The sequence below is a fragment of the Arvicanthis niloticus genome, chromosome 1 (genome assembly GCF_011762505.2).
Source record: "Arvicanthis niloticus isolate mArvNil1 chromosome 1, mArvNil1.pat.X, whole genome shotgun sequence".
In the NCBI taxonomy this organism is placed as follows: domain Eukaryota; kingdom Metazoa; phylum Chordata; class Mammalia; order Rodentia; family Muridae; genus Arvicanthis; species Arvicanthis niloticus.
In genome coordinates this window covers 35,967,900-35,989,075 of record NC_047658.1, presented here as the reverse complement: position 1 = coordinate 35,989,075, position 21,176 = coordinate 35,967,900, and positions in this window count along the sequence as shown.

The following is a 21,176-nucleotide window of genomic DNA, read 5'->3' as shown; positions in this document are numbered from 1 at the left end:
GTGAATACTGTTGCAATTGGAACTAAAGTAGCAGGAATTTTGGGCAGACACAAAGAGCAAACCCCAGCAATGTCAAGACAAAGGGGATTCTGATGTTGGGGCTCCCTCTGTAGTTGGGTCACACCATGCTCACCACCCTGGACAGCCACCCAGGGCAGCCTGGCAAACCTGGGACTCTCATGCAGCTACAGATCCCCTGCCGCAACAGGGGCTGCTGGATGACCTCACTCATGGCTCCCTGCATTTAGGCACATTTATCAAGCTCTAGGTTTTGGTTTTGGTTTTGGTTTTGGTTTTGTTTTTTGTTTTTTTTTTTCTCTTTTCTCCTTACAGGTATACAGATGCCTTGTAGGCAGCTTGTGCCTTAGGGGGAAATCAACACCCACACCTGCATAGAAACTGGCATGTTGTTGAGTTTTCTACCAGGGAGAGATGTAAGAAAGTCATTGAAAGCTGCCAAAGACACTGTCTGATGCTGGCACTATGATTTTTATTTGGGCTAAATCCTAGAAATTTCAGCCATGGCAGCCATGCAATTAGATATCTTACTCTTTGGCGTCACCTAATGGCTGAAGGTTTAAAAAGCAAGTCTGAAACATAAAGTTTGTTCTCTGATTTCCAGAGTTTCTAGACGAGGGTTGTTGAGCCTAACGGTTTTTCTCTGGATTTGCTTTGTAGCTGCTTTACCAAGCACTCGCCGGCTTTGCTGCCAGATGCTCAAAATGGCACAACCTAAAAGAAATTGTTGGCAAACGGCGTGCCAAATCTCATTCGCCTTTGCCCTTTGGCTCAGTAATCCAGGAAGCTATGGCATAAAAGATGTCAAACAGCACTATGATTTGTTGTAGTAAAAATGATTCAAAGATTCCCCTAAACTGATGAGGAGTCTGGTTGTGTGGCTTAGACATGCAGGAGAAGCCGATAACCTTGAGCCTCTGAGGCTTGGTCAAAGCTCTGTTCTATCTTCATGGGGGTCTGAGGCTGAGGAACCACCGCCATGGCAGCATAGCTAGCTATTGGATACAAGAGACAAGAGCAGTGTCAGGGCGTTTTCTACTCTTGCCTGACTGCTCAATATCAACTTTGTGTGCTGTAGTGTCTGGTTTGCACTCCTGCTGAGTGCCCAGCATGGCACTTGCTGCTGTGTGCTCACATACCTGTGTATGGACTTATGTTCTCGACTTGTGACCTACACTGTTGCATGCTTGCTATTGCTTGTTCAGTATCCTGTAGCCAACATCTGTGTCCAGTTTGTGGTCCTCTCAGGTGCCTGCCTTTTGTGATATCTGCGTTAAGGCCCATTCTGTTCCCAACTGTCACTCATCTCTGTGTGCATTGGCATCCAAAGCTCAGTTTCCTTTGTCACCTGCCAAACGCATATGCAGATGATGATTCTGGTACTGTCCTGTTGCCCTGTGCCTGTTGTAGGTGTCCCTCGAGGTATGCCAAGTGTAAGTTACTTAGATTTGCATTCCCAGAGCCATTGTGACTGCCTCAGCTTGATGAACAGTGTTGTGTGCTTGATAACTGTCATAGTTTGTGCTCGGTTGCGATGATAAACATCATTGCCAGAAACAACTCAGAGAGGAAAGGGTTTATTTCATCTTGATTCATTGTCAAGAGAAGTCAAAGTTTTGGATTCAAGGCAGGATCCTGAATGCAGGAACTGAAGCAGAGACCAGGGAGAAATACTCACCCTATCTTGCTTAGCTATCCTTCTTATACAGCCCAATTCCACTTGCCCAGTGTGTGTACCCTGTGTGTACAACCGTGTGTGTGTGTGTGTGTGTGTGTGTGTGTGTGTGTGTGTGCCATGCCCTAAGCTGTGTACCTTGTGGTGTTTTCAGGCTGTTTCCTGAGAAGTTTAGTCTCTATCTGTATGCCAGTGGTGAACACCTTCAGTTCTGACTGGGCAGCACTTAAGGTCACATCTGGCCTTTACCCAACCCTCTTCCCCCCCACCCCCAGTGAGCTCAGAAGCCTGTGGATATGTGTCTGGTATCAGTTTTTCATTTTTAACTTTTTCAAACAAGTACTTTTCCACTCCTTATACAGCCCATTAACTTAAAGTGGCGCATGCTGAGATGGTACAGAGGTCTGTCTTCACGGCTCTAGTCTTAGAACCACCCTTTAACCTTGTTGCCAGTGCAGGCCTTGTCTCCAGGGCCTTTGGGGAGACCTTGGCAGAGCAGGCTTCCCTCCCTCCTGCCATGCTCTCCCCTAAGGAGACTCAGTTTTCCCTCATAGGTCTCACACTGCTCTATGAAATCACCCTCCTCCCAGCTGGAGGACAAATTCCACTTCCACTCAACCCCCATCCCATCTCATCCTCAGCTCCTGTCCTTCTCTGACTGGGTCTCCCTTGTACAAGGGCTCAGACATGTTCTAGGAACCAAGGGACATTTGTTCTGGCAAAAGTCTGACATCTATATAAAACGGATCTGGAAGGCATTATGTGAAGTGAAAATTTTACACACACACACACACACACACACACACACACACACAAAACACCTCATGTTCTCTCTCTATAAAAAAAATTTTTTTAAAGTTTATCTCGACCTGTCTGGTGTTTATGGTTTGGAGCTCTTAAAGTAGAAGAGAGTAGAAAATCTAGAAGGATGAATGGCATTAGGGCGAGCTTGGATGGTGCAGGAAAAATAAGGCCCTGTGCCCAGTGAGGTGACAGTTCACAAGAGCACAGTTCATGTTCTAAGAAGAGCAAGGAACTTGAAGGGGAAAATGATAAGAAGGAAATGACATAAGTCTGAGCTTAGTCATTAAAATGTCACAGTGTATTAGAAATATGGACAATTATATGTTAATTGAAAAGGGAAATTAGAAAAATAAAAGCCACAATTTCAAGCCCCCATTCTGCATTTCAAGGTGGATGTCAGTCTGCTGACACGGAAGCCAGGGTAGTCCTGCTCCCATGAAGCTGAAGGTATGCTGGAGAGTTCCTCTCCTACTTCCTAGTGGGCCTGGGTTAGGGTTCAGACATCCTCTGCTCAACTTCATGGTTCTGCTTGTTGCAGTACCAGAGATAACCACGAGGTGGCAGAGCTGCCCCTCTATTTTAGGGCACTTGTCATAACTTGCTGGAAAAAGGAGCACCCTGATATAAAAGAACCTTCTGTAAGGATGAGGGGGTGTAATCAAGAAAAAGAGATGATATTCATGAAAAGCAGACTTTAAAAGTACAATCCAGTTATTTAAAAAGATACTCTTAAAAGCTCGTGCTTCCTGTAGATTGGGGCCACTCCAGAACATAATATTTAAACCAGGTGACTGAGTGTTTTAATTTGTAATGTCCCAGATTTGCTGTGTTTTCCCTGGGGTAGTCTGGAGCCTCTTATCATCAGACCTCTGCTCTGCCTTTGGCTATTGGAACAAGGGATGTGGAAGAACATGGCCAGCTATGACCTTTGGGGTTCTTCATGTAGCAGGAAGAACGGCCTTGTGCTTCCAATGGATCTTGATGGGATTCCGTTCAGGAAGTATGTTTACCATCTGTGTTCTCAGTGAGATCTTTGCTTATTCCTATTGTCTAGGCTGTTGTCCTGTCCTTGGTCCCCTCTGCATTTTGAAGTATTGTTTTTTCTTTTTTCTTCAAGTAACACTACTCTCTTCTTCTATTGGAGTTTTGTGTTTTCTATTGTGTTTTCTCCATTCTCTTGACTTAAAACCACAGGTTGGTGATGGGGACCTCAATTCTCTAGAATCCTGCAAGCATGGGAAACATGCCTTATCATCTTTGGCATCCTCTTCCTGCAGGTTAGTGCTTTTGCCTTCTAAGCAGATCTGAGAGCCAGGTAAAGGCATCAGCAATCATACTGGTGGCCTTTGATTTCGAGGTGGCTGTGCCATTCCCTCTCCGAAAGCCTCGTGAAGAGCAGATCATGTCCCTGGACTGTGCCAGCCAGGGCGAGCCTATACAATCCAAGGCGGTATAGCTTTGAGGATCAGAATTTTCACTTCTGCATTTTCTGATTTTGCTGAAAACAAAGAAATTCATAGAAGTCACAGATATTAGATGGGCACAGAGCCTATTTCCTAGGCTCTCGGGAATCAATTCTCGCACTCTCAGATGGACTACAGAGTTAAAATACATAAATATTAAGTAAATATTAAAATACGTAATATTAAAATATGTAACTACATGTTAGCACTTAGAAGGCAGAGTGGTAGGAGAATGCACAGCATGATATTTATGTGTGCAGAGTTTAGAAGAGGATACTAGTGAGATATGAGGTGGATAATAGTGATATTCAGGACAGAGGAAAGATTGCATCATCGAGAGTCCTGTCCCTGCTCCTGTGAGCATGGGATCTGCCTCCATGATATCTCTCTCAGTTTTGTGTTGAGTCTGTGCATGTGGAACCTTGGGGCCTTTCCCACCTTGTCTGCATACAATCACAGGATACCCTCTGTGTGATCTGCACTGGCCATATCCCTGTGAGGAAGGGCAGCATGAGTATGTAATCCCTTTGAGACTGTGCTGGCATAGGGATAGTGTGAGCCTTTAGGTAGATCTTGGTCTATCCCTTTGTACACAGGAATAGTTAGTTGCCTTTCCCACCCAGGCGTCAGCCAAGGATTGCCTTTAAATCTCATTTACTTTTCCTACAAATTGGTTCATAAATTAAATTGGTTCATAATTTAGTAAACTTTCAGTGATGAACTTTCAGGCTTAGTCACAGTTTTACTGCTATGAGAGGACACTATGACTAAGGCAACTCTTATAAAAGACAGCATTTAATTGGGGGATTATTTTTAGTTTCTTCATGGTGAGGAGCATAGTGGCAGGCAAGTGTGGTGCTGGAGAAGTAGCTTAGAGCTGCATCCTGACCCAGAGACTGAGGGCGAGACTCTGGGCTTGGCATGGGCTTTTGAAACCCAGCCCCAATGACACACTTCCTCCCACAAAGCCACACCTCCTAATCCTTTTAATCATTTCAAATAGTGCCACTTCCTGGTGAGTAAGCATTCAAATATATAAGCCTGTGGAGCCTATGTGAGCCATGCTTGTACAAACCACCACATAGAACTGTGGTAAATATCACCTTTTATCCTTTATCCTTGGCACACACTAATTCTTTTGTGAGTCATGTTTTCAGTTCTTTGTGCTATTGCCCTGCAAACTGCATACAAACCTCCCATGATGGTAGGTAGCCTATTCAGTAGTCAAAGAAGGGAGGAGTGTGAGTAGTAGGAAGAGTGTGGTATCTCTACCGGGTGTTCTGTACTTTGGAGCGACTTATGGGCTGGCAGATACACAGGGATGATTGTACTGTCTTGGCAACAACAGACACGGGTATTGTAGAGCTGCAAGCAGCTTTTGTGTTCAAGGATTGACTTGAATTTTCATTTAATTAATTTAGGGAATAGGTGTGGTTAGATTTTGGAAGTAGTAACTAGAGTCATATATCTTAAAGGAATCAGTAGAATTCTGATCACAGAAGGTTCACAGCACATTGGGGAGTAGAATTTCAAATCTTATGCATGTTTATGTATTCTTCTGAAGAAAGTAGGTAGGGGTAACTGCCAAAAGAAATGAAGATCGATAGGTGCAATGTAACAATTTGGTTCTCTGCATTGGTCTTGGTTAGGGGTAATGGGGAACAGAAAAAAATCATGAGTATAGAATGGACATTAGGTCATTCTTGGGGGGGGGGGGATTTCCAGAAGGCAGAGACAGGAAGCAGTGTGATAGCTCAGCACAGCAGAGTTGAGCCCAGGGATCCAGCTGCCTCTCCAATTTACTGTTGAACTTGGAATCATATAGTTGGTCACAGGCCTTCTTGCCTGAGATATCTTTTGCCCATAGGGGAAGGGCAAGAGTACCTTTTCACAACTGAATAACACTAATGGTAGTAATAACTTCTAATAGCTTCTCCTAGTCTGTCCTTAGGATGCAGTGTGCCAGCCTGAGGCTCATAATCTCATTAACTTGGAAGTAGTAGCTGTGGGCAGAGTGCTCCCTGTAAGCAATTACACAGTTTTATGGCATGACATTAATAGATACATTTGACAAACATTTACTTAGCACCATAGCCAGGTCAGATCACCCAGGGTTAGTGAGCACAGAAAAGCCCAGACTGATACGGGGATATACTGGATGTTGACCTATTCATTGTTCACTAATCCATTCCAGACGGAAACAAAAATTCACCCTGCCCCAAGGAAAGGGTGGAGCACAGGCTCTCTCTAGGCTGGTTTCTTAGTGTCTTTCTCAAACTCTGTTCTTGACAGTAGAGTGCTTATCTCAGAGAAACACTGGACCCCCAGAGGAACCTTGACAGTATTTCATAACCAGAGAAGAAATGCTGACAGCATCCCTGCTGCAAACCCACACAGGCAATCTTGGCCAGCTGCGCCTTTTACTGAACCACAGAGCAGTGCAGACAGAGTCATTAGGAAATTACAGGCTGAGGATTAGCTGAGAAAAGTCAGGAAATTGAATGAAGTCGGTGTAAGGGCAGCAGGAGGCATTTTTCAAGTTGTCTTCTCAGATAAACTTTGAATTATAGCCAGTGATTCTATATCAAAGAAATCTTACGTAGATCATGGGCACACAGCTGAGGAGGATGGAACTTTCTAGATATGGCCCCTTTCCAGCTTCATCTCTACTGTCTGTTTGTGATGGGCTCAGAGTCCAGGGGCATGGATCCAGCCAATCTGCTGTTGGGGGTTAGTCTGTTGTTATGTATACAAATGATAAATCCTGAACCCCAGGATCTGGTAGCCATCCAGAGCAGTGAATCTTCACGTTTGTTGTGTAACCCTTGCTCCTCAATTTAAAGTGATTAGTTAATTAAAAGCTAGAGCCTGTGATTGGGCAGTAGAGAGAGACAGGTGGGACCTGAGACTTGAGGGAGGGGTCTTGAGAGAGACCACGGAGGGGAGGTTAGTAGGGGGAGGAGAAGAAGAAAAGAAGATGGAGAGAGCAGGTGGTCTCTGTTAGACAGGATGGACCAGGAGCACATGGCTGAGAGAAGCGCATCCGGAGAACAGACTGATGGAACCAAAGCAGCCCGAGTAAGACTCAAAGAGCGAGTAGCAGGGCCATATGGCTTGGATATAGGGGAGAATAACACAGAACTGGCCCAATCTAGGCTTACAGCTTGTAAATAAAATACCAGGTTTTTGTGCCTTTTATATGGGCCAGCCAGAATAAATATTTCATCAACAATCTGTAGTAGGCAAAAATGATCCGCTAGATTTCTTAGATGATTGCAGGCTCCGGTATGCATGTCTACCACAAATGTCACTACAGAGGTGCCGATGGTGGACAATGCCCCACCCTAGTGCTTGGAATGGATGAGCTGGCTCCAAACTCCACTTTACCTAATGATGGAGTCTATGGCAAGGAACAGCACTGCCGCAGCAGCATGGATCACTCACCACTCGCCACAGGACACATGCCTGGCCTTGTCTGCCCTCCCTTGTTTGGGCGGCTGGACTCTATTTTGCCGTCTCTGACAGTGACAGAGTTGTTTTGTGGGAACTGGGGAGTATATCAGAGTGAGATCGAGCTTTGAGCACATGCCTCCTCAGTCTTGTCTAGGGCCTTCATTAATATCTCTGTTCCACATCGGAAGCTCCTGCTCCAGGGGCCTGAGCATACTTGACCTCACTCTGCTGGTCTGTATGTTTAATGCTCTGTCGTATATGGCCATGGCCTGGCCTCTTCCACTTACCATAGTCACTTCTCTCTTAGGATGTGTCAAACCTCCAGCCCCATGCTGCCCGTATGAGTAAAGCAGATGCCCATTCAATTTCCATGGCTTTGTACGAAGCCTCAGAAGAGCTTTGAAGACCTGTGTTGGGGAAGGGGCACCAAGCACTCCTATCCCTGTCCCTCTCCTATTAACTTCCTACTTGAGGCACTTGAGGGAGATTTGGGAATGCTGGACCTGCCAATCACTCGAGCGAACAATTCTCTGGGGAAGGTATCTTTATCAAGGAGTAATTTCACCCTTGTGACTCAATTTTGGTGGGTCATATGTGTCAATACTATTTTCTGTTTCTTCTAGTTTCCCCAGTTTTTAGATTATAGGTTTTCAAAGTATTACCTCAAGGTCTTCTAGATTCTACTGGAGAATGTTGTAACATCCTGCTCATCATCTGTGCATTTGTTAACTTGGGTCTTTTTTCTTTCTTTTCTTTAGTGTGTCTAGGGACTTATCAATTTTCTTTGCCTTTGCGAAGAACCAATTCCTTGCTTCATTGGTTCTTTTTATTGTATTTTGCTCGTCCGGTTTCATTCATTTGTGTCCTGATCTTTGTTATTTATTTTTGTTTTCTGCTTTTAGGTTTGGGTTGTTTTTATTTTTGTAAGACTCTGAGGTGCATCATTAAGTTATTTGAGATTTTTTCTGATAGTTTTAAAGACATGGCGTCATGTATTTAACAATGACCCTGAATTTACTATGCAGGCTAATCAAATTTAAGCTACTTGAATTCCTGATCTTGCTGCCTTTGTTTCCTCATTGCTGGGATGACAGGACTATCAACATACCTTTAAAACATGACATGGGTGGTATAATGGATGGAAAATATGAGACTTGTAGGCTTCCCTCACTTCCCTTGCTCCTGGTTAACCTCCAAATGTCCTTTATGTGCAGGTGGCATAATCCCCAGATGCTATTTCCAGGAAGGCACATTTGAGCTTGGATTCTCCTGAGTCCTCTAATGACTAGTGAATGAAGTCTCTTGTATACAAAGGGGGAATGATATAAGATACTTTAGGCTAAATTTAATAGCTAAGGAACTGTGCCATTCTGCTTAGAAAGGGGTTTTGTGATTACATACATTCACATGTATGTGTACATGTGTGTGTTGTGTGTGTGTGTGTGTGATGTGTTGTATGCCTGCTTCAATCATGCTGAAAGGAAGAAAGAAGGCTGGCACAAAAGGTTTTTTTTTGCTTTTCTGAATACTTACTAGCAGTGAAGTAACCTGCTAGGAAGAAGACAGAACCTCTGGAACATATATGCATAAGATATTTATTGTAGGAACTGGAACACGAGTCTGTGCAGAACAAGCAGCCCCTCTTGGCTTCTATAAGTTGTCTGTAAGTTAGAGATGTAGCTCAGAGTCCAAAGGCTTGGACATTTGGAACAGCCATGCAACAAAGCAGAAGACAGTGTCTGCTCATCTTGAGTAGAGGGAACAGGTTCTTCCCTCCAATGTTTGGTTCATTCAGGCCCTCAATGGATTGAATGATGTCTACACATACTGGAGAAAGCATCTTGCTTTATTCAGTTCCCCATTAGGATCTTCATCTCTTCTGAAGACACCCTCATGGCCACACCAAGAAATAATAAGTTGTCAGTTGCCTGGGTATTCCATAGCTCAGTCAGCATCTGTCATAGAGGATGACATTAGGACCAAGAGATTAGGAGGATGAGAGCTCATGATGACAACTTTCCTCCGGAAACCAGAGGGGTCTAGAAGTCTAGCAGAACATAGAAGTCATGATCCTCAAAATGATTAGGTCTTAAACTCTGCCTCCCAAGTCCTGCTGTTCTGAGTTGCTGCTGACTTGCAGGCATACAGCATCCACACCAGCCTCCCCCACTTTGCTGAGGTTGCAATTCCTCTGCTGCTCTCTGCCTAGATGAATTCTGCATGGGCTGCTGAGCGATGTGATTGGGGTTGCACTGATATGAGCATTCCTTCCAGTCTGCCAATGTGAGCTGAACAGATTCCAATTCTGTTACGGAAACTGGAGATAATTTGGAGTTCTATTGAATTGAGTCCTTTTCAGGAGCAAAGAACATTTAAGTAGATTAGGATTTGATATTCCTGGCCATTTGCTGTTGGATGGTGGAAGGACTGGAGGTAGTGAGTAGTTGAGTGGCTTCATAGCACGGAAAAATGGCTTGTTTCCGGCTCATCTGAAGTTCCATCGCTTCTGTAAAATGATTAAGCAAAGCATCAGTGAGTCACTGGCATATGTTCAAGGCAACAACACCCCTATATGAATGTATTACACCCCAGGTACTGGGTTGTCCTCTCAGGATATAAAGCCACAGGAGGCACGAACAGTAGGGTGCTCGTCATCTTCTGCATTATTACAATAAGCAAGACACCTGGTACTGTGGGAGCACTGAATAGAGGGCAATCAGTACTTTGAGAAGGTGCTTGGTATTAAGGAATGCTGTAGAGAGGTTGCTTTCGACCAAAGGCAGATCAGGTGGGGCCTGTGACAGAGAAACCAGTGACTTGAAGAAGGACAGGTAGGGGGACTCCAGGAGTGCTGTCTACTGCAGGGAGATGGGGGAGGGGGAGAGGAAGTGTTTTAGAATGACACTGATAACAGTGGGAGGTGGAAGGGCACGGGTTGCTGTCATCATGTAAGGGTTGGCAGTCATGCAGACAGTGTTGATAGAGCCTGTTGTGCCAGAGAAAAGGAAAGATGGCATGGAATGTTCTGGGGTGAACTGGAGGGAGAAAGTGAGAGAAGAAGGGATGGCACCAAAGGCTCAGGGCACAAGAGCCTCTCTCACAGAAATGGAAGATGGAGACTGGGGAGAAAACTTTAACACATTTGTTTAAAAGAGAACTTTGCATTTTAGGATAGTTAGAAAATACTGCAAAACAGAACTGAAAGCTCCTGGAAACTCGACCCCACTTTCCTAGTTGATAACATCTTATATGGGTATAGACCATAATCAAAGCCAAGGAAAGCACATTGATGTGTCACACAAACTTGGGCTTTATTCAAATCACTCACCAAGGTGCTCAAGGCTGAGTTGAAGTGTAACAGATGCAGAGGCAGCTCAGGCTCACAGATGCAGAAAGACACCATTGCTACTCTCCTCACCAAACGCTCTGTGCTTTGCCCTGCCTGCCCTTTGTTAGTGGATATTCTTTCCCATTCCCTCCAATGCCGTTTTATTTACTTATTTTCTTTGTACATTTTTCTCCTGCTAATAATGTAATTATACAGATTTGATGGTTTATTAAGAGAAAGGAGCAGAATCCTGAAACCACACACAGAATCTGCAAGAGACCCTCACATTGGGCTTCTATCGAAGGTTTATTCTTTGGGTAACTCATTAACCCCTTAGCTGCATGGATGAGTTTAGGCATGCATCCACTTGTGAAGGCCAAGCTCCAATACCATTTAAAGGTTCCATCTCTTGATACGGTACAGCAGGGGTGACACTACAGCGTGAGTTTCTGAGAGGAGAGACTATATTCAAACGATAGCACTGCTCGAAATCAGCATAAGTAATTCCAATTCAACCCTGCCTGGGCCTACACCCTTCCTTTTCTATTTTAAACAGTCCCCAGCCCTAATGGCTGTGGCAGTCTTGTAGTACCCTCTGTTTTTTACCCACCCCCTACTCTTTCCTGTGGATTTCTCTATGTACTAATATCTTAAGCTTTTTCTCCTCTTGTGGCTTAAGCCCAATATTCTCTTAATGCTGCTTGCTAGTAGATGCTAGAGTTGATGAAATGACCTGCTGGTTCCCAGTCACTGGATTCTCATTCCCATAGGCTCAGCCTCATTGCAGCTTTGGGGATAGGGAATCAATCACATCTCTCTTCCCCCAGCTTATACTTTGTAAGTCATACTTGTTTCCTGATAGCTCCTCTTCTATTCTATTTTACATGAGTTTGCCTTTTGCTTTCAGCCTGGAGAATAGCCCCTCCACCCCCTTTGGTGACCCAGTTAGCTTTTATGGTTATAAGTTTTATTCCCAATCTGCTATATCTGATGGGATTGACTCTTCTTCTCATATCCCTAAATCCCTCCATATCTGATGGGGTTGACTGTTTCCTCATATCCCCAAGCCAAGCATCAATAAGTTTTGACTTTTCCAAGCAAACACGCATTACTTCTCTCTGTTTCACCTGTATCCACTAACAATCCTTCCTGATTGCAAAAGTCTCCGTGATTACCTCCATTTTCTATGCATCCTACAGTCAGAGGTGGGGTAGGCACGCTTTTGCCATTGTAAGTCAAATGATGTCATTTCTTTGCTTAAGGCAACAGGCACTTCATCCATTGCTGGTGGGAGTGCAAAATGGTACACGACATGATTCAGGGCAAGTGGGAACATCTATCAAAATGAAAAATGCACCTGCCCCTTGACTCAGCAGTGCCTTCCAGGAATTTGTCTTCTGTACGCATTTGCACACATTCAAAATGATATATGTGCAAGCTTATTCTCAGTGGCATTGAAACAACTCAATCCCCCACCACCACCACCACCAAGAGAAAGTCAGATAAATAAGCTGTGGTGTAATAACAAACTAGAATACTGTGAACTAATAAAAACACCAAAATAAAAACAACCAAGATGCTCTCCAAATGTTGCTAGAAAAATACATGTAGAATATATGGCCATGGGAAAAGAAAGTGGAAAACAACATTTTATACTATGGTATATTTTATAGGAAAGAAAATAAGTGTGCTTGTTTGAGGGGGGATGGGTGGGCTGAGCAGACCAAAGCAGGGGAAAGAGACTTGTTACCGTTGAACATGTTTTGATTTAATGTTGGGCCTTGTTGAGTGAATTTTTAAAATCTGTGTGAAAATGGATGACTTGCTGAGATTCAGTGAGAGACTCTTATTGCATGGCTACAGTTTCTCTCATCTCTTCTTCTCTTCCAGGCCCTGGGAACATCCCAGGTGTCCAGCACATAGACATTTGCAGCTGCCACACAGCTAAATTTTCTCTCCAAGGAACAAGGCTGAATGAAGCTTTCTAGCCTGGATCTTTATACATTTTGTCTTATTTTTCATGGTCAAAGGTGAAAATTTTGCTAGGATATTTCTCAGTTTCTAAGCTTCAAACAGTTTTGCTTGATTTTCTGATATTGTTTTCTGATATTTTCCCATTCATCTTTCTTCTACATAAACCCCAGTTCAGATCCTATCTGTTCATACTGGGTTTTGTGCTTACTCTGTTTCAGGTACAAATTGCACCTTACAAGATTTCTCCCCATTTTCTCTGCCATTGTCTGTCATGTTGCCCTATCTGCCTATAGTTCCTTTATCTTTACTTGGTGCCTGTTACTTTTCATGTCCATATCTATACACATATTTTTAATCACTGCTTCTTTTTTCTTTTATTTTTTATACAATATACTTGGATTATGACTGTCCCTCCCCCGACTTCTCCCAGTTCTTCCCCACTTCTGCTTCCATCTGCGTCCATCCTTTCTGTCTCTCAGAAATAAAAATAAAATAAAAGATAAAGCAAAACCAAAAATTGGAATAGGACCAAACAAACAGAAGGAAAATGAGCCAAAGAGAAAGCTCGAGAAGCGTAGAGTCACACAGGAGGACCATCTTTGAGACCCAAGAACAAAACACAACCCATTCTTTGTACTGATCTTGTATTAGCCAAAGAACAGAAATGGTAGAACAAAATCATACTACAAAAGGGGGTTTATAGATTGCCTTACATGATATGGGCTGAGTAGTTCAACAATGGTTATTGGTTATCTCTGTGCTGAAGAAGCTAAGAAATTCACTGCTCAGATGACTGGCCTGCATGCCTCAGCAGTCCCAACGTAGTACTGAAGCCCCAGAGGATTTCTGGCAAGCCACTGATCTTCAGTCCATTTGGTCTTTAATGATCAGAGAGACACGGCTCAGGTGTTAGTGAAGGACAGCAACAGCAGAGACAACTGAGTACATGTATGTATCAGCAAGTAACAAAGGTGGGCAGGTTGAAACAAGCTAAGCTTTGTTCTCAGATGTCTTTATTATCTGGGCCACTGTCAGAAGGTGCTGCCCACTCTAGGTGAGTGGTGCCTTTCATCCTTACTGAATCCTTCTAGTAACTCCCCTCACAGGCTCACCTGGGATCATATCAAAATAGATGGTAAAGTCCTTTCAGGAATGCTTGACCTTTCACTACCCTGTAACTTATATATGACAATGCAGTCTTATGACACTTCACTATCAGTATTAACTCAAATGATACTACAATGTAAGACAAAAATAAAGGAAAAAATATGGATTTTGACCAATGTATATGTTACCTGAGCATACGCATGTCTTCACAAAATAGGAGAGAAACACTCCTGGCAGTTACAATTTTGGTTCTGCAACTTGTCACATGATTATAGCTGGTATTTATAACTACAATTTTGCTACTACTAACTTCATGTTTCCTCTACCCTCAGAAAATATCTCAGTAAGTCTTAGATCTTCATCTGGAAGGGTGATACACACCATCATTCCTGAAGGGTCTAGCCATTTATCATCCTGTCTGCATTAGGTTTTTGTAGTTTCCCATTGACTTGAAGTATACATTTCTTCCACACTGCAGGCACTCTCCATGTTTCTACTATAGAAAACTTTTTCAGTTTTTCAGTCAATTTACAAGATATATTTATTTATTTATTTATTTATTTATTTATTTGTTTTTTTCTTTGAAACCTTCATCAGCATTTTGTAATTTTCAGCACATAAGTCTCCTGTGGGTTTTACTTTTTTCTTTTTTTTCAATGCTGATTATTATTTTTTTTTTTAAAAAAAAGATTCATCTTTAAAATTTCACTGGATAGGAGGTACTTGAAAAAAGCAGTGTCCCCCTGGAAGTCTAGACAGCCAATCCTGATCTGCCTGTCTTAGCGTGATGACTCAGAGACGTTGGAGAAACCAGAATGTCTTAGCTTCAAGCTTAATGGGATGTTTGTTGTTTCTCTTCGTAGAAGCATTCTCCCATCTAGAACAAAGACTTCTAGGCTAGTGGAACATAAATCTGCAGGAATGTAAGGCAAAAGTTTGCTTGTATGTTACTAGAAATAATGATGAGTGGTAGGCACTATTTTTTTCCCACCCCTTTGACCCTGGGATCTATAAATTTTGGATATATCTGTAATAGTACCATATACTGGGCGCTGATTAAGAGCATATCCAGCCTTCCTTAGACCATGCCTCAGCACTCCAAACTTTTAGTTTGGGCTTAACTGTATTTAAAAGGCCAACCGACTCAATTCTTCCATCAAACCAGCTGCTGCAGGAGCATGGAGAATACCATAAGACCTGTGAATTGCATAAGGCCACTGCTGCACAGCTTTATCTTAAGTGGGTTCCCTGGTCAGAAGCAATGCTATGAAAAATGCCATAATAAGGCATTCTGTAAGTCCACAGATGGTAGTTTTAGAAGATGCATTAGGTTCAGGAAAAGCAGAAATATAACTGGAATAAATATCTATTCCAGTGAGGACAAAGTGCTCACTTTTCCTCACAAGAAGTAGTCCAATGTAGCCAACCAGCCACCAGGACATTGACTGATCATCTCAAGGAATGGTATCTCATTGGGGGTGCAGTGATGGTCTCCACTGATGACAAATTTTACATTCAGTAGTAACTACAGCCAGATCAATCTCAGTGATTAGAAGCCCCTGGTGTTGAGCCTATGAATCACTTCCATCCCATCTATTATGGTAACTTTTTAAGTGAGTCTATATGGAAATAACAAAATGGCCAGGAAAGGAGGATAATCATCCCTTAGACCGGCCATCTCATCTCTATGGTTGTTAAACTTTTCCTCTGATGAAGTCATCATTTGAGGAAGAGTTATAGTCTTTTGCCCATTTGAAGAGATATATTTCATATCCTTTCATGAATATCTTATCAGTTTTCCAATCATGTTTCTTTCATGTCCAAAACCATCTAGCCAAACCATTGGTTACAGTCCATGAATAAGTATATAACCGCACATCTGTCAATTTATCCTTCTCAGCAAAATGAACAACATTTGCACTGCTTAAACTTTTGTCCACTCTGAAGATTTCTCTTCACCACTGTCTTTCAGGGTTGTTCTAGAAAAAGTTTGTAATGCTTCAGGTATTCTGGTGATGCCTGTACATCATGTAGAGATATTTGTAAACTAGACTCTATTCTTCTTTCCTAAGTCTCAACCAATCATAAAGTATACCCTATGAGGCCATAGATACATGTTGAGGGCCAGGTAGCAGGAGTTATGACTTATAGATTATTTGTGAATTTTATATAACTCATTTCTGCCTTTAGGACATTCTGCCTTTAGGACTCAGGTCTGATAATATATTGAAATGTTCTGTTCAATAATAGACGGATGGCATGCATGTACACCTTTCTGACCTGTAGCCAGATAATATCTATCTCATGGTGGGTAGCTCTAGTTTCATGGTGTTTCCACTCAGGCCACCTAGGGGTCAAGAGTTATCTCTCAGAAGAAGAATAGTTACATTCAGATGACTGCTGAATCTAGCTTTAAAGTTCTAAGGGCATCCATTATGAGTGCTCCAAAAGCATCTATATCCATCACTCAAACTACAAGAACCGCTGGTTCTTCTGGGTAATTGTTGATACAACACAGCAGCCCAGCAGCCTGGAACTACAGAAGAGCCTTTGTCTATATCCATTCAATAGTATCCTGAAAGACAATAGTCTGTACCCTCAGAGTCTGTTCTGTACCCTATTCAATAGTTACATTTTTCTGGGTACTTGATATACAAGATAGAAAAAGAACCAAGTGATGAATGTGCTTTAACCATGGGCTTTTCCACCTGTGCTCCAGTTCCCAAATTTAATGACTCTGAGACTTATTATTTATGTATACCACAAGCTTTGGCTCATTCCCTGACTAGCTCATAATTCAAAAAACCCATTTAAATTAGTCAAAGTTCTGCCACATGGCTGGTTACCTATCCTCAGTTTCACTGGTCTATCTCCTCAGAGTTTGGGGCAAATCTCTATCCCAGACTTCCTCTCTCCTTACTGGACCTCCCATCTTCTATTTTTGACCCATACTTGAACCAACCAAGCAAACTGTTGGGACCTTATTTTGACTATGTCAATTGCAACATTAAATTCCAAATCTCTGTTCAATGGGCACATATCTAAAAGCTCAGTTTGATCTAGTTTTGTGTTCCTTTGTTACTTTATAAATGCTACAAGCAATCAACCAACAACATTATATTCCTTGCTTTTCCACAAATGTTCAAAGTTTTAAATAGGGAGTCACTAAATTTATTGTTCTTTACAAGGGGAGAATCAGTCTTAAATGCATTTATTTTGTGTGGTACTTTATGTAGTTTATCCCCATAGGTTATCAATGTTCTCTGTGATACATGGGGAGTCCTTAACTATTCTAGATTCAATAAAGTTGGAAAGACTGCTTCAGATATCACCAAACCCACTATATAAATCCAACCTTACAATTCTGTTTCTCTAGGACCATCTCCTACAATTTGTACTAGACAGGGTTTTCTAGAGGAACAGAACTAATAAAATAAGTACATACTGGAATGGTATTTACTAGACTTGCTCACAAAATATAGGCCAAATTATCCAACAATGACTGTATGCCAGGGAGACTAAAAACCTGAGAGATACTTAGTCTAATAAGTTTAATGTCACATCATTCTCTGAAGGCCAAGAGGTTCTAAGAGAATTTCTTGTCTTTAGTCTAAGTCAGGAGGTCAAAGAATCTGGGTTACAATGTCAGTGAATGATGTACCTGCAGAGGCAGCAATGAGGTAGATGCATGTATCAGCAATAATAAAAGGTGGATGTGTGAAACCCTGCATGGCTTTCTTCTTGGACTTCTTTATATCTGGGATTCTGCCAGAAGATGCTGTAGACTGCAGTGGAGGGTTATCTACCCACAGTAATTCTCCCAGAAACTTCTAGCTCACATTCTTATCTTTCAGAGCTCCAGACACTGGGCGCCAGGACTTTATTTCTGGCCTGTATGATTTGGTTTTCTGATAAGAATTTGTTGATATTCAGTCTGTTTCCCTACAGTTAATGTTTCTTTAGCTACTTTCAAGATTTTCATGGTAGTTTTCAAAACCTTGCACTACCCCCTCAGAAGCATGTCTCTTAACCCCAGACCCAATCAAGTTGATAACCAATATTAACCATCATACATTGCAAACAGGAGCCTTATTCAATTTACCAGCTCAGGTGACTTTGAAATTGTGGATGTTTGTGTTTTGTATCAAGATGGTATCTGCTTTGCTGGAACTTCTAAGTTTTCTCTGTTTTCTGGTTCTGCACGTGTAGGTTATCTTGTTGGTTAATTGTGCTGGTCAGGGCACGTATGTCCTTTCTTGTTTTCTGCCCAGTGGATATACAAGTCACAGGGTAGTGGTGCTGAGCTTTCCCCACGAGTCACTGTGGGTAACATTTAGGAGCATTGCACAGGACTTTCATTTTCTTTTCTCTCTTTCTTCCTTCCTTTCTTTCTTTCTTCCTTTCTTTCTTTCTTTCTTTCTTTCTTTCTTTCTTTCTTTCTTTCTTTCTTTCTTCCTTTATTCCTTGGTGTTCTTAGTCTTTTTTAAAAACTTTTTTATTTAATCTTTTTTTCACTAAAGATCTTATTCCCCTCCTGGTCTACTCTCTGACTGTTCCCCATTCCATACTTCCCCCACACCAGACCTCTAACACCCTGGGGCTTCCAGTCTCTTGAGGATTAGGTGCATATTCTCTGACTGAACCCAGACCCGGGTGTCCTCTGCTGTATATGTGTTGGGAGCCTCATAATAGCTGGTGTATGCTGCTTGGTTGGTGATCCAGTATCTGAGATATCTTAGGGGTCCAGGTTAATTAAGACTGCTGGTCCTTCTACAGGATCGCCTGCGGGGAGCCGATAGAAGGCAGATATCATCCTTGCAGCCATCTTGAGCCATATACCCTGATAAGAGATTTGATTACAATAGCCTACAACAGCTGAGCACACTCTGATAACATCTTGTTTTAGATACCCAGGATCTTCCCTTGGGTGTGTGAGACTTAAAGCTGTGATTTAGAGCTGAGACTTAAGAGCGTGACTTAGAGATCAGATTTAGAGACAAGGTCTAAGGGCATGACTTAAAGGTGCGACTTAGAGGCGTGGCTTAGAAGTGAGACATATAAAAGGAGAGAGGCAGACAGAAGAGTTCAGTACAACTTGGAACTAGGAATTAAGTTAGACAGTACAACTTGGAGTACAACTTGGAGTAGGAATTAGGCATTGAGGAAGAAGACACTTGGACTAGAGAACTCAGAAGAAATTATTATTAGGTATTAGGCACTTGGCACTTGGAGGGAGAACTTGGAATTAGACATTAGGCACTTAGCACTTGGAAGAAGTAACTTGGAACTTGGAGGCACTAGGGACTAGGAACTAGGGACTAGGAAATCAAGACTAGGGACTTGGAGAGAAGAGAGACTGAAGAATAAACAGAATTGAATCACACTCAGCCTGTCTCCATTCCTCGTCCTCACTCTCTCTCTTGATGAACCCCGACCTGCAGACCAGAGCAGCCTGAGGCAGTGCGGGCTCTGACAATTTAGCCCCCAAGGCTTTTGGCAGTGTGGGTTCCAACATTGACAGAATGGTCCGAGACATTTTGGACCCCAAACGTGGGGTAGAGCAGTTCTCAACATTTCTGGCACCCAACGTGGGGCAGCTCAGGCTGCAACAATTGCCCTCCTCCTCAGCTTTTTCCATGTTTTCCCTAATTTAGCCACAGGGCTCAGCAGCTTCTGTCCATTGGTTGGGTTTATAGTAAGTCCCTTTTTTCTTTCTTTGCATTTTCTTTCCATTTGACCAACCTATTCAATGTCATAATATCACTTCTCAGTTCTCATTTTAATAAGAACTTTGATCTGTAATATATATATATATATATATATATATATATATATATATATATGTATATGTATATATATCACACATACCCACACATACACACATGTACATCATATATACATACACATGCATACACACACATACATACATATATATATATATATATATATATATATATATATATATATATCCTATCCTCTTATATTCCTAGTACTTATCATCTGATATCAAACTGAGTTTTTTCTGATGGTGTTTACAGCCGAATCTTGCTTTAAAATACACTCTGTGAACCTTGGTCCTTTCATCAATGTGTGTGGCTTTCCTCCTCAGAAAGTAATTACTGACAATCCAGGGCCTGCAGCTTGATTTTCCTTCTTTAGTTTCTTTCCTCTGGTTTTTGCTCTTCTTTCTCTTTTCTTGGTCTCATGTGTCTTATTAGAATGCTTTAAATATTACATGATAGCTTGTTGTGGACCTGTTGAGTATCCTTTGGTGTGCTTCTCATTGGTATCTCTTTGGGATTTATGGCATATATATGGGATGTGGCACTGTCTCTTACTGTTACTATTTTCTACTCTGTATTAAGCATGGCAACACATCTTTCATGCCTCATTACCTTCTTCACATTTACATACCATTGTCTGAAGTTTTAAAAATTTCTACTTTAAGAAATAAATTGATTTATAAAATTCTTGTATAAAGGAAGGGCTAATATCCGATCTTCTATTTTTTTGGTTTTCTTCTTTTTTATTGGATATTTTATTTATTTATATTTCAGATGTCATCCCCTTTACCCATTTCCCCCCAGAAACCCTCTATGCCATCCCCCCTACTCCTTTTTGCTTTTATACCATTTAAACTACATGCAAGTATTAAAGACAGTTCTAGGTTGAGGAACTAGCAATTAAATAGATGCAAATAGTCAAGGAACAAACAAGACAATAAACATAAATAGACAAAAAACAAGCAAGGCAATAAACAAATTTCCATGAACACTCCTATGATCACTGTTTCTAAGGGCTTATCAGGATGACCAAAATATCTGAGCCTACTTCCCTGTCTTAGCCTAAAGTTGTTTTCCTGCCTTGAAACCTACTTGTTGCCGGGCAGTGGTGGCGCATGCCTTTAACCCCAAGCACTTGGGAGGCAGAGGCAGGTGGACTTCTGAGTTCAAGGCCAGCCTGGTCTACAGAGTGAATTCCAGGACAGCCAAGGCTATCCAGAGAAACCCTGTCTCAAACAAAACAAAACAAAACAAAACAAACAAACAAACAAACAAAACCTGCTTGTTTGTTTTAGCCTAACATTTAGATTCCTACCTGAACTTACTTCTTTGTTTTAGCCTAAGATTTAGATTCCTGCCTGGAATTACTTCTTTGTTTTAGCCTAAGGTTTAGATTCCTGCCCGAAATTACTTATTTGTTCTAGACTAATGTCAGATTCCTGCCTGAAGCCCATTTCCTTTTCCTTGGCCAATGTCATAGTCCTGCCAAGCAGCCTATTTCCTTGTCCTTGACCAATGTCAGATTTCTGCCAAACAGCCCCAAATGCTTTCCACATTTCCCCCCTTTTTAA